This window comes from Chiloscyllium plagiosum, chromosome 12 (assembly GCF_004010195.1).
Source record: "Chiloscyllium plagiosum isolate BGI_BamShark_2017 chromosome 12, ASM401019v2, whole genome shotgun sequence".
In the NCBI taxonomy this organism is placed as follows: Eukaryota; Metazoa; Chordata; class Chondrichthyes; order Orectolobiformes; family Hemiscylliidae; genus Chiloscyllium; species Chiloscyllium plagiosum.
Genome location: NC_057721.1, coordinates 7583553 through 7597722, shown reverse-complemented (window position 1 = coordinate 7597722; position 14170 = coordinate 7583553).

The window sequence follows — 14170 nt, the reverse complement described above, 5'->3', positions numbered from 1 at the left end:
TTAACCTGAAATACTCACACCACCTACACAATGGGATTTGGGTTGCAGGCTACATGCTCCTCTCTCAAGCATAAAATATTACATGGAACATAAGAGGAAAGGAACAAAAATTTAAGCAGTCATCTGAATTTTTGTAAATTATGCAGCTTAGAAGTGGGGCATGTGCTCCATCATGCTTACGTTAGCTGTTTTAAAGACAAATTAATTTCATTCCATTCCTTTGCCCATTCTCCATAACCCTGCAATTTTTAATTTCAAGCACATGTCTAATTTCTCTTTCAAAGTTACTATTGAACCTGTTGCCACTATCCTGTGAGCTCTATATTCCAGAACTTAGTTCTGCTTCAAATTTTATTGTTTTTGGAAGAGATACAATTCTCAGAAAACTTCCTTATACAGTTAATTGTTGAGACACAACTAAAATAGAAGCTCTAGGGGCCATAATTTTCAAAGATTATGTATTATTTTTCAATCTTAAAAGAATTACATCAGGATGAAAATGTTTTCATAGTGATACTGATAGACCAAGGTCACTTCTAACAGATTTCTGAAACTTGACCTCATGTCAGCCCTGTTTATTCATAGCAACCAAGGCTAAGTCCTTGAATGTGTCTACACAAACCTTTCAGCCTATTTCACAAAAGGCTAGACAACCCTCGATGGAATCCTGTGCAGAATTCTTAACAGAATAGATTTAAACACCATGTTTGCACATTCTGCTCTTCATCTCACATAGATTTTAAAGTTCACATACAGGCCATTCAACCCAATAGGTCCATGGCATGTTTATATTTCACATGAACATTCTTTCACTCCTCATGTTCACTCTCTAATGAAATAAATTATTCTGTTTCTTTTTACCCATACCCTGTAAGTATATCCTCTTTTTGATTCAGTTACTCTATGTGGTAGCACGATTCACATTTTCTCCACCCTCTGAGGAAAGATATTCCTTCTGAATTCCTTATTAGATTTATCAATAATTATCTTACATTAATAGCCTCGAGGTTTAGACTCCCCTACAGCAGAAAAATGATGATTTGGAGTTGGGGACCACATGTAGTGTGTCAAAGTTTGTGGATGACACTTTGAGTGGTGGAGCAAAGTGTGCAGAGCACTGTGAAATTTTGCAAAGGGACATAGGTAGTTTAAATGAGTGGTCAAAGATCTTGCAGATGGATTACACTGTTAGTAAATGTGAAGTCATCCATTTTGGTAGGAATAACAGTAAAAGGATTATTTCATGAATGGTAAAAAATTGCAGCATGTGCAGAGGGACCTAAGGGTCCTTGTGCATGAATCACAGGGGGTTGGTCTGCAATTGCAACAAATAGTTAAGAAGGCAAATGGAATTTAGTTCTTCCTTGCTAAAAGAATTGAGTTTAAAAGCAGGGAGGTTATGCTGCAACTATATAAGGTGCTGGTGAGGCCACACCTGGGGTACTGCGTGCAGTTTTGGTCTCTTTACTTGAGAAAGGATGTAATAGCACTGGAGGGGGTGCAGAGGAGGTTCACTTAGTTGATTCCAGAGTTGAGGGGGTTGGCTTATGCGGATAGACTGAGTAGTCTAAGATTATATTCATTGGAATTTAGAAGAATGGGGGGGATGTTATAGAAACACATAAAATCATGAAGGGAATAGATAAGATAGAATTAGAGAGGATGTTTCCACTGGCAGGTGAAACTAGGATAAGAAGGCATTGCCTCAAAATTAGGGGGAGCAGATTTAGAATTGAACTGAGAAGGAACTTCTTCACCCAGAGGGTTGTGAATCTATGGAATTCCCTGCCCTGTGAAGTAGTTGAGGCTTCCTCAGTAAATATGTTTAAAGCTAAGATAGATAATTTTTTAAACAGTAAAGGAATTAAGGGATACGGTGATCGGGTGGGTAAGTGGAGCTGAGGCTACAAAAAGATCAGCCATGATCATATTAAATGGCAGAGCAGCCTCAAAGGGCTACATGGCTTACTCCTGCTCCTAGTTCTTATATTTCTATCTCCCTACTCTATTAAATTAACAGTAAACCTCCCATTACATTTTACAAACTGATAATAAAGTTTTCTCTACACTGTTCCCATCAAATCCAAAGACGTGCAGGTTAGGTGGATTGGCCATGGGAAATACGGGGTTACAGGGATAGAGGGACTGAATCTGGGTAGGATGTTCTTCAGAGGGTCAGTGCAGATTTGATGTGCTGAATGGCCTCTTTCCACACTGCAGGAACTCTATGATTCTATGAACAGTAGAATACAGTCTCGGTTACAGAGTGAAACACTCTCTATCTATTTAAACTATAACTAACCAAAAAGTAAAGCTGCCCCTACACTGCCCCCATCAAACACTCCCAGGACAGGGACAGCATGGAGTTTGATACAGAGTAAAGTTCCCTCTTCTTGCCAAATACTACAAACTTTGCCTCTTTAACTACCTACCAATCCCATGACACTCTTCTTGTCAGATTCTAGGCCTTTGTTATCAAATGCCATTCTTAGAACAGTTCTCCATTCAGCGTATAGCTGCCAAAAGACCAACATCCCTGCTACCCATGGCATCTTTAAAAGGCTGCTGTGCACCCAGACAAGTAATGTGTTATTCCCTTCAACAGCAACATAATGGCACAGTAGTCATAAAACCATGCTATTCATGGCACACACCTGGCATGGCTGATACTTCCTCATGCATACAACTCTGTGATCCTACTCTAATCGCTATTTAACCAACAGGCCATGCAGTTGGTCTGTCCTTAACTACATTTTGTCTATACTCCTCTCTAAGTCACTGCTTCTCTGTTTCCAGTGCTCAGTGGAGACCCATTGCTTCCCATCATCCAACAGGATAACATTGCATACAGGTAAGCAATCAGACAGTTCCAAAGCTGAGCTTTTATGTGCAGCCAGCAAAAGCAAGCATAAACAAAATGAATAGTGGCTGCAGTTTGACCTCACAATGCAAATCAAATGCTGGCATCTTGAGCAATGACTATTGAACATTGCATGATGGTCTGCTGCACCCAGCTCCCATGTACTTAAACTGGATGTCATAGAGTCATAAGAAAGTCATAGAGTCTTACAACGTGGAATCAGACCTTTTAGACCAACTAGTCTGCACTAACCATGTTTTCAAATCAAACTAGTCCCATTTGCCTGCATTTGGCCCCTGTTCCTCTGTATCCACATTCAAAAGTCAGTTAGGTCCTGTTTGGCTTATAGCACTGCACATAGTTGAGCTCTGTCAGAAGGAAAGCTTCCTCCTTCCCAAGGTCATCTTCATCTTCCTCTGAAGGCGTGGTCCCATTTTCCAGTTCTCTCTATCTATTGCCTGATTGCCTGCTTCAGTTGGACAGAACACAGCATGCCAAGATGATGGGACACCCTTTGTCTGGACTATACTGAAGCACCCACCCCCCAACAAAATCTGATCCAAACAACAGAACCTCATCTTCATCAATACAATCATCTGCTCCACCATGGCCCTGATTGCAGCATGGACACCAGTTTGGTGAAGGTGCCATGCTGACTGAGTGATCAACACATTATATCATCTATCAAGATAGATAACCTTGCTCAGTTGCTTATCTTGTCTATATGTCTCTGCAGACTCTTTTCATCATTCTCACCACTTGCTTTCCACCTATTTTTGTATCATCTAAAACCTCGGCTAGTACATTCACTTTCCCTCATCCAAGTCATTAATATATATTGTCAATAATTGTGACCCTAGCACTGATTTGTGTGGCACTCCATTAGTTATAGGTTGCATTCTGAAAATGCCTTCCTTATCCCATCTCTCTCTTTGATTAGGGTTACTCCATCCTGAATCCATTCTAATATATTACTCACAACATCATGGGTCTAAGATTATTAATTACTTTGTATACAGTAATTGTATACCAAATTACTTTTGGAACTCCAAATATATTGCATCTATGGTTCCCTTTATCAGTCCTATTCATTTACTCCTCAAAGAACTAATACATTTGTCAGATATGGTTGCCACTTAATAAAGCCATTCTGACTCTGCCTGATCATATTATGTATTTCTAACTGCTCTGTTATTACAGTGTTCAATTCACTTGCCACTCTAAGGACTATGCTGAAAGTTTGTCAGTGTCTTCCTCAATAATGAATACACCTTGTAATTTAGTGCCATCTACAAGTTTTGATATTGTTCTTCAGATTCATAATTCCAAATTGTTTTCACGAATGGGCCCTGCACTGATCCTGTAGAAACACCACCATCTACTTTTAAATCCAACATTGTTTTTACTTTGGCAGCCGTAAAATAAAAACCCACATTTATGTACTGCTTTACACAGCCACCAGACTTCTCAAAAGGCATTACAACAAATTAAAGACTGCTATACTGTAGGATAAAAAGTACCACATGATGAACAGCAGCACAGATTTGTATTCCATGAAGAGACCACAGGGACTCAATGTTGACTCTGCTTTCTCCAGGAGTTTCTGTTTTTGTTTCAGATCTTCAGCGTCCATAGTTCTTTTTTGTTGTTTTACTGTCCCAAATAAGACCAAAAGACATAGGAGCAGAAATTAGGCCATTCAAGTCTGCTCTGCTATTCAATCAAGGCTGATAAGTTTCGCAACCCCATTTTCCCACTTTCTCCCCATAATCCTCGAACCTCTTGACAGTCAAGAACCTATCTATCTCTGTCTTAAATTTACTCAATGATCTGGCCTCCACAACCTTCTGTGGCAATGAATTCCATAGAGTCACCACTCTCTGGCTGAAGAGGTTTCTCCTTATCTCCTTTTGAAAGGGTCTTCCCTTTATTCTAAGGCTGTGCCCTCAGATCCCAGTCTCTTCTGCCAATGGAAACATCTTCCCAATGCCCACTCTGTCTAGGCCATTCAGTGTTCTGTAAGCTTCAATTAGATCCCTCCTCATCCTTCTAAATTCCATTGAGTATAGTCCCAGAATCCTTAAATGTTCCTCATATGTTACGCCTGTCATTCCTGAGATCATTCTGGTGAACCTTCTCTGCACCCGCTCCAGGGCCAGTACATCACTTTTCCATGTTGTATTCCATCTGCCACTTCTTTGCCCACTATCCTAACCTGTCCAAATGCTGCAGCCTCCCTGCCTCCTCAATGTTACCTGTCCCTCTGCCAAACACAGATGGAATGCCCTCAGTTTCTTCATTTACATCATTAATGTATAAAGTGAAAGGTTGTGGTCCCAACACTAACCCTTGCAAACACCACTAGTCACCAGTTTGCCATCTGAGAAGGGCCCTTTCATCCTCACTCTCTACTCTCTGCCAGATAGCCAATCTTCTATCCATGCTAGTACGACGCCTCTAACTCCATGGGCCCTTTACCTTACTTGGCAGACTGATAAAGAAGGTAAACACTGAAAGGATCCAGGGTAACTTGGCAAGTTGGATCCAAACTTTACTTAGAGGTAGGAGACAGAGGGTGGTGGTAGAAGGCTGTTTGTGCGACTGGAAGTCAGTATGCAGTGGCGTACCACAATGGTTAGTGCTGTGCCCCTTGTTGGTCACGATATGTCAAAATAATGCAGCTGAGAATGTGGGAGAGATGATAAGTTTCTAACTGACATAAAGGCTGGCCAGGTGATTAATAGTGAGGAAGAAAAGTGGTAGGTTACAGGAACATATAGATGCGTTGGTCAGTGGGAGATAAGTGACAGGTGGAATTTTAACTTTGAAAAGTGTGAGGTGATGCTCTTTGGAAGAATTAATAAGACAAAGGTGCACTCAGTGAATGGCAGGATACTAAGAAGCTCAGAGGAATATAGGGATCTTGGGTTGCTTGTGCACAGATCCCTGAAGGTGGCAGGACAGGTTAATAGGTTAAGAAAGAATATGGGACATTTGCCTTTATCAGTCATTTCATTGATTATAAGAGCGGATAGATTATATTGGAGCTGTACAGGATTTTGGTTAGGCAACAGTTAGAGTACAGGAAGGACGTGATTGCACTGGGTTTGCAACAGTTGCTCAGAGCAATCTTGGGGTGTTCGTTCAAAGATCCCTGAAGGTGGCAGGAGAGGTTAATAGGGTAGTCAAGAAGGCGTACAGGATGCTTGCCTTTATCAGTCACGGCACAGATTATAAGAGCAAGGAGACTGTTTTGGAGGTGTACAGCATTTTAGTTAGGCCACAGTTGGAATATTGTGTGCAGTTCTACTCACTGTACTATAGGAAGGATGTGATTGCAAGGGAGCAGGTACAGAGGAGATTCACCAGAATGTTGCCTTGGGTAGAACATTTCAGTGATGGAGAGAGGCTGGATAGGCTCGAGTTGTTTCCTTTAGAGCAGGGGGTTCCTGATTGAGGGGCATGGATAGATAAATAAAAAGCAGCTGTTCCCTTAGTTGAAGAATCCATAGCTGAGAATGTGTTGCTGGAATAGCGCAGCAGGTCAGGCTGCATTCAGGGAACAGGAGAATCGACGTTTCGGGCATAAGCCCTTCTTCAGGAAAGGGGCATAAATTTAAGGCAAAGACTAGGAGGTTTAGAGGGATTTGAGAAAAAGTATTTTCATCTGCATTGTGGTGGGAATCTGGTATGCACTGCCTGGGAGGATAGTAGAGGCAGAAAACTTCATAACCTTTAAAAAGATATGCAGATAAGCACTGAAATGTCATATCATTCAAAGCTAAGAACCAAGTGCTGGAGAGTTAGAATAGTGTAGATAGATAATAGGTTCAGAACTGGAGAAGGGTCACTGGACTCGAAATGTTAACCCTGATGTCTCTCCACAGATGCTGCCAGAATTGCTGAGTTTCTATAGCAATTTATGTTTTTGTTTCTGATCTTTAGTGTTCACAGTTCTTTGTTTTATTTTCCTTATGTTTAAGACTTTTTCACGCAGAGGGTGGTGCGTGTATGGCATGTGCTACCAGGGGAAGTGGTGGAAGCTGGTACAATTACAACATCTAAAAGGCATGTGGATGGGTATATGAATAGGAAAGGTTTGGAGGGATAGCGGGCAGGTACTGGCAAATGGGACTAGATTAGGTTAGAATATCTGGTTGGCATGGATGAGTTGGACCGAAGGGTCTGTTCCCAAGCTGTACATCTCAATGAATCTATGAAAGAACATTTTGAAGGCAAGTGAGTTTACTGCTTTAACAGTGTTATCAGGTTAAGAACAGACAGGTAATCAGTCAGCTGTTAAAATACAATTACTGACAAAAAGAGCCTACAAGGACCGTGGAATCAGCAACAGAGTGAGCTCAGAAGTCTAGAGGCAAAACCTGATTAAGAAGCTGGTAAGATGCCCTTAGGCAAGCATGTGGGCTAGAAAAAAAAGAGAATTAGAAAAGATAGAAACCCTTCTATAGGAAGCATGAGAAAGCTCCAGTTGTAAAGTTATGTATCCCGAAGGGGGAAGGAATAATGCATGCAAAGATCAGAAAGAGTAGGCATGGGAGTGACAAAAAAAGAGTTTTGACCACTCAACATGAATCATTGCCATTGAGATTAAGCTTTATGAGACACAGTGAAGGGCCAAAAAAAAATTTAAACTGGGGCTGCAGATTCTGAAGCCTTCAGAATTTATTTAAACTGCAAAACCGTAAACTTAGAAATAGTGAAAGAGTCTGGCAGAACAAGAAAAGTTGAAAGAAACTAACAATTTAAAAGAAGCAGGCATCAGATTTTAACAGGAAGTTTTATAAAGGCTGCAGCCAAACAACATTAATGAAAATTTTGTGTAGAAAAACCTGTATGGTGTTTTAGACAGTGTAGTGGGGAAATTCCACCTACAGAAGGCAGGAAAACCTCAAAGCTGTGGTTACCCATACTTTGATCAATAGAAAAGTAGATTGCTCAGAAATATAGCGTAACAAACTCAACATCAATTCAATTTGAAACAGCATCAGTAAGTACAAGATTACAAACAGATGTAAAACATTATTGAAATTGTACAAATTTACAGTAATAAGATGAACCAATACAATTAGAATAAATGCAGACATAATATTTTCCAGCAAGTTCATGATCAGAAATGGACCGTATAGAATACAAGAATGTAATTCATGGGGTGCCACTTCCTAAGAGCGGGCTTTTTTTGGCACTCATGGCAACATCTTACCAGGATCTGGGTGATGTATGCCAGACCATGATGAGTGGTAGTATCAGATGAAATGTTTGCTGAACTCTATTTTGAAGTTGAGATCCTCTCACCGCATCTTGTACCCTTTTCTCAAATGGCATAGCAAGTTTCTTGCTAGGCAGTGGCAAGCTCCTAATTTTTACCCATTATTGGTTGTTAATGCCTTGTTAACAGCCCAACTTGACATGGGTTGTGAGCTTAACAAACCCAGCATACAAACTAGTCATCAGGAAAACTGGACATAGAAACCAGAGAAGGTACTTGGCAAGTTCAACTTGCTGCTTTGTCCTAAAGATCTCCATGTTAGACATTGGGCACCAACACCTTTCCTGGGTACAGACCTCCAATCTGAAAAGCAACCCTCTGTCTCCTGCCTTCAAACCAATTTTGTGTCCAATCTAGCTCCCCCTGGATCCCATGTGATCTAACCATACTAACTAGTATACCATATGGAATCTTGTCAAACGCATTGCTGAAGTCTATATGGACAACACTTATCACTCTGCCTGAATCAATCTTCTTTGTCACCTATTCAAAAAACTCAATCAAATTATTGAGGCACAATTTCCCATGCACAAACCCATGCTGACTATCCCTAATCAGTCCTTGCCTTTCCAAATATATGTAGCTCCTGTCCCTCAGAATCCCCTCTAACAACTTACCCATAACTGTCAGACAGCTGACCAGTCTATAGTTTCCTGGCTTTTCCATACAGCCTTTTTAAATAATGGCACTACATTAGCCAACCTCCAGTCTTCTGGCACCTCACCCATGGCTGTTGCTCACATAAATATCTCAGCAAGCGGTCCAGCAATCTTTTCCCCATATTTCCACAATGTTCCGGGAAACATCTGATCTGATCCTGGAGATTTATCCACCTTTATGTATAAAGGTAGATAAATCCTATTCTGTAATGTAAATTTTTTTGAAGACATCACTATTTATTTCTGCCAAGTTCTCTAGCTTCCATGTCCTTCTCCACAGTAAATACTAACATGAAATATTTGTTTAGTATCTCACCCATCTCCTGTGGTTCCACATGTAGATGGCCACATTGATCATCAAGGGGCCCTATTCTCTTCTAGTTACTCTTTTGCCTTTAATGTACTTATAGAATCTCTTCGGATTCTCCTTGACTCTATTTGCCAATGCTATCTCATGTTCCCTTTTTGCCGTCCTGATTCCTCTCTTAAGTATACTCCTACTGCCATTATACTCCTCTAGGGGTTCACTTGATCCGAGCTGTCTATACCTGATATATGCCGCCTTTATCTTTCAGTGCTGTGTCCACTGCTTTTAGTAATTTATATAAATGATTTGGATGTGAATTTAGGAGGGATGGTTAGTAAGTTTGCAAATGACACCAAAGTACGTGGTGTAGCAGACAGTGAAGAAGTAGCACAGTGGCTACATGGTTAGCATTATTGCCTCACAGCCAGGGACTCGGGTTCAATTCCACCCTAGGGTGACTGTGTGGAGTTCGTACATTCTCCCCGTGTCTGCGTGAGTTTCCTCAGGGTGCTCTGGTTTCCTTCCACAGTCCAAAGATATGCAGGTTAGGTGGATTGACCGTGCTAAATTACCCATAGAGTCCAGTGGTGATGAGTTAGCCATGGGAAATGCAGAGTTGTGGGAACAGCGTAGGAGGTGGGGTGTTCTTTGGAAGGCCAGTGTGGACTCGAGGGGCCAAACGTCCTGTGTCCACACTGTAGGGAATCTATGAAGATTATCACAGAGTACAACATGACCTTGATCAGATGGGTCAATGCGCTGAGGAATGGCAAATTGAGTTTAATTTAGGTAAATGTAAGGTGTTGCATTTTGGTAAGGCAAAACAGGTAGGACTTTGTACGTGGGAAATCATATCTCACAAACTTGATTGAATTTTTTTGAAGAAGTAACAAAGACAATTGATGAGGGCAGAGTGGTAGATGTGATGTATATGGACGTCAGTAAGGCATTCAACAATGTTCCACATGGGAGACTGGTTAGCAAGGTTAGATCTCATGGAATGCAGGGAGAACTAGCCATTTGAATATAGAACTGGCTCAAAGGTAGAAGACCAGAGGGTGGTGGTGGAGGGTTGTTTTTCCAACTGGAGGCCTATGACCAGTGGAGTGCCACAAGGATTGGTGCTTGGTCCACTACTTTTCATCATTTATACTTGGATGTGAACATCGGATGTATAGTTAGTAAGTTTGCAGGTGACACCAAAATTGGTTATCTAGTAGACAGCGAAAAAGGTTACCTCAGATTACAACAGGATCTTGATCAGATGGGCCAATGGGCTGAGGTATGGCAAATGGAGTTTAATTTAGATAAATGCGAGGTGGTGCATATTGGAAGAGCAAATCTTAGCAGAACCTATACACTTAATGGTAAGGTCCTGGGGAGTGTTGCTAAACAAAGAGATCTTGGAGCGTAGGTTCATCAGTCCTTGAAACTAGATTCGCAGGTAGATAGGATAGGATAGTATGCTTTCCTTTATTAGTCAGAGTATTGAGTACAGAAGTTGGGAGGTCATGTTGCAGCTGTACACGCATTGGTTAGGCCACTTTTGGAATATCGCATGCAATTCTGGTCTCCTTCCTATCGGAAGGATGTTATGAAACTTGAAAGGGTTAAGAATAGATTTACAAGGATGTTGCCTGGGTTGGAGGATCTGAGCTATAGGCAGAGGTTGAATAGATTGTGGCTGTTTTCCATGGAGTGTCGGAGGCTGAAGGGTGACCTTACAGAGGTTTATAAATTCATGGGGGGCATGGATAGGGTAAATAGGCAAAGTCTTTTCCCTGCGGTGGGGGAGTCCAGAACTCAGGGAAGTAGGTTTAGTGTGAGAGGGGAAAGATATAAAAGAGACCTAAGGGGCAACTTTCTCATGCAGGGGGTGGTATGTGTATGGAATGAGCTGCCAAAGGAAGTGGTGGAGGCTAGTACAATTGCAACATTTAAAAGGCATCTGAATGGGTATATGAATTGGAAGGGTTTAGAGGGATATAGGCCGAGTGCTGGCAAGTGGGACTAGATTAGGTTAGGATATCTGGTTGGCATGAAGTGTCTGTTTGCGTGCTGTACACCTCTGTGATTCTATGACTTACACAGTTACTGATAGGGCCCTGGGGAGTGCTGCCGAACAAACTGAACTAGGGATGCAGGTGCATAGTTCCTTCAAAGTGGAGTGGCAGGTCGACAGGATGGTAAAGAAGGTGTTTGGCATGCTTGCCTTCATTGATTCTAACATTGAGTATAGGAGTTGTGCTGTCATGTTGCAGCTGTACAGGACATTGACGAGGCCATATTTAGAATACTGAATACAATTCTGGTTGTCCCCCCGTAGGAAAGATGTTAAACGTGAAGATGCTGAATAGACTGGGGCTTTTTTCTCTCCAATTTTGCAGGCTGAGGGGCGTCCTTATGAAAGTTTATAAAATCATGAGGGGCGTGGATAGGGTGAATAGCCAATGTCTTTTTCCCAGGGTGGGGGAGACCACAACTGGAGGATATAGGTTTAAGGTGAGAGAGGAAAGATTTAAAAGAGTCCTAAGGGTCAACCTTTTCACTCAGAGGGTGGTGCACGTATGGAAGGAGCTGTCAGAGAAAGTGGTCGAGGCTGGTACAATTACAATATTTAAAAGGCATCTGGATGGGTATGCGAATAGGAAGGCTTTACAGGGATATGGGTTAAATGCTGGCAAATGGGACTAGCATAATTTAGGATATCCGATCCACATGGATGAGTTAGACTGAAGGGCCTTGAAAGTGATTATAATGAGGTCAGCCAAGTAGACCTCATAGAATATGAGTTCCCTGATTGGAGCTGTTAATCTAGTCCAATCAAGGAGCCCTGGCTGACAGGTATAAACAGGAGGGTCAGAGATTCTGTTCACTCTGAGAACTGGCTGTGAGAATGCTGGATCAGTAGCAAGGATTCTCCATATCTAAATAAAGGATGGCATAGTGATGGGATACCAGCCACTGTGATGTTATTACAGTGCAGATGAGAGAAAAGCACATTCCTGAAGAAATTCAGTTACAACAGTCGTTTTGGAGTTAGAGTAAGCATTTCTGACATCACGCTGTTATCAGGGAAGCTTGACTTATTTGATGCTGCTGTCGAAAACTGGTCCAGTTTGTGGAAAGAATGCATTATTTTTTCAGGTAAATGAGATTGGGGCAGATGAAAGGCAATGAGTAATTCTTCTGACAGCTTCTGGACCCACAGAGAGGAATCACGGGAATGATCCTGCATGGGTAAGAGGCATTGTAGATGCAAGGTCAGGTCGAGTGACATATAAAGTTCAAGTAGCTGCAACAGTCTTGAACAAGCACATGGACCATATGAAACCTGCAAACGCACGAACAGTGCAGGAGCAAAACGCACCCGACTCCTCAACAGCCTTTCTGACTGTTCTGGAACCTGTGGGTTCTCCCTCTCCATCAAGCATTGAAAATACCTTGGAATCTGAGATGGACACAGCAGATGGCGTACCATTGGTTGGAGAGACTAGGATCAAAGGCACAGCCTTAGAGTAAAGGGAAGACCTTTTAGATGGATATAAGGAGAAATTTCTTCAGCCAGAGAGTGGTGAATCTATGGAATTCACTGCCACTGAAGGCAGTGGAGGCCAGGTTTTTGAGTATTTTTAAGATGGAGATAGATAGTTTCTGATTGTAAAGGGGATCAAGGGTTACAGGGAGAAAGCAGGAGAACTGAGTTGAGAAACCCATCAGCCATAATTTGAATGGTGGAACAGACTCGATGGGCTGAATGGCCTAATTTCTGCTCCTATGTCTTATGGTCTTATGTCACCGCCTTAATGCCTTTGCCATCTGAAGAGGAGAATGAATTTTTCCTGAGACATCCCAAGCGCAAGAGACAATTACTGCACATTACATGTTGGCCATATCAGAGGCAGAGTCAGAGGAGCCTGACCCAGTATTAAAATGCCTCAGGAGGGCTACAAAAAAAGAACCAGCCTATATCCTTGAACTCAGAGGGGGAGGGCGTAGTGATTGCAACGAGGTCAGCCAGGTGGACCTCATAGAGTATGAGTTCCCTGATTGGGGCTGTTAATCTGGTCCAACAAGGGAACCCTGGCTGACAGATATAAACAGGAGTGTCAGAGGTTCTGTTCAGTCTAAAAGCTGCCTCAGAGGGTGCTGGATCAGTATCAAGGATACTACGCATGTAAATAAAGGGTGACTTGGTGATGGAATACTGCTTTCTGTGGAGTTATTTCAAGTCTGTTTTCATGCTGTTTAACTCTATGACTCTCTTCTAAGAGGAGAAATTTCTCCCCATCTGCCCTATCTATGCCCCTCAAAACTTTGTATGTCTCAATCAGATCCCCTTTCAATCTTCTCTGTTATAAGGAAATCAACACTAGGCTTTCTAGTCTTTCTTCATAGCTGAATTGTTCCAGCCCAGGTAACGTCCTGGTAAATCTCTTCTGCATCCTCTCTCGTGCAATCATGTCGTTCCAGCAGTATGGTGACCAGAACTGCAAAACACTACTCCAGCTGTGGCCTAACTAATGTTATATACAGATCCATCAAAGCCTCTTTGCTCAATGCCTTGACCAATGAAAGCAGTATCACATATGCCTTCTTAGTCACCTCACCACCCCATCCTGCTGCCTTTGAGGTTCTATAGGTATGCACGCCAACATCATTCTGATCCTCTACTTCTCTGTACATTCGTCTTGTACACTCTAAATGTATCATGTGGCACTTGTAAATGTGAGCATGTGAGCTGCAAATTAAGAATCAGGCTATGATCTGGTGCTTCGAGTCAAGTTACAGGTACTTTCATCTCATGGCCCATTCACTGTGCAATGCACTGTGTTGGGAACACCTTTGTACAGATCAGTGCAGCATTGTAAGACCAAGCTTAAGGTACCTGTCCATCCAAATAACGCAGCAGATATGATGATATCCAAAGTGTGCTGATGCTGGTTAAAGAGTTATGAACACATTTGATTGAATCATTTAATGTTCCACAGAAGTACTGGGCGGCACGGTGGCACAGTGGTTAGCACTGCTGCCTCACAGCGCCAGAGACCCGGGTT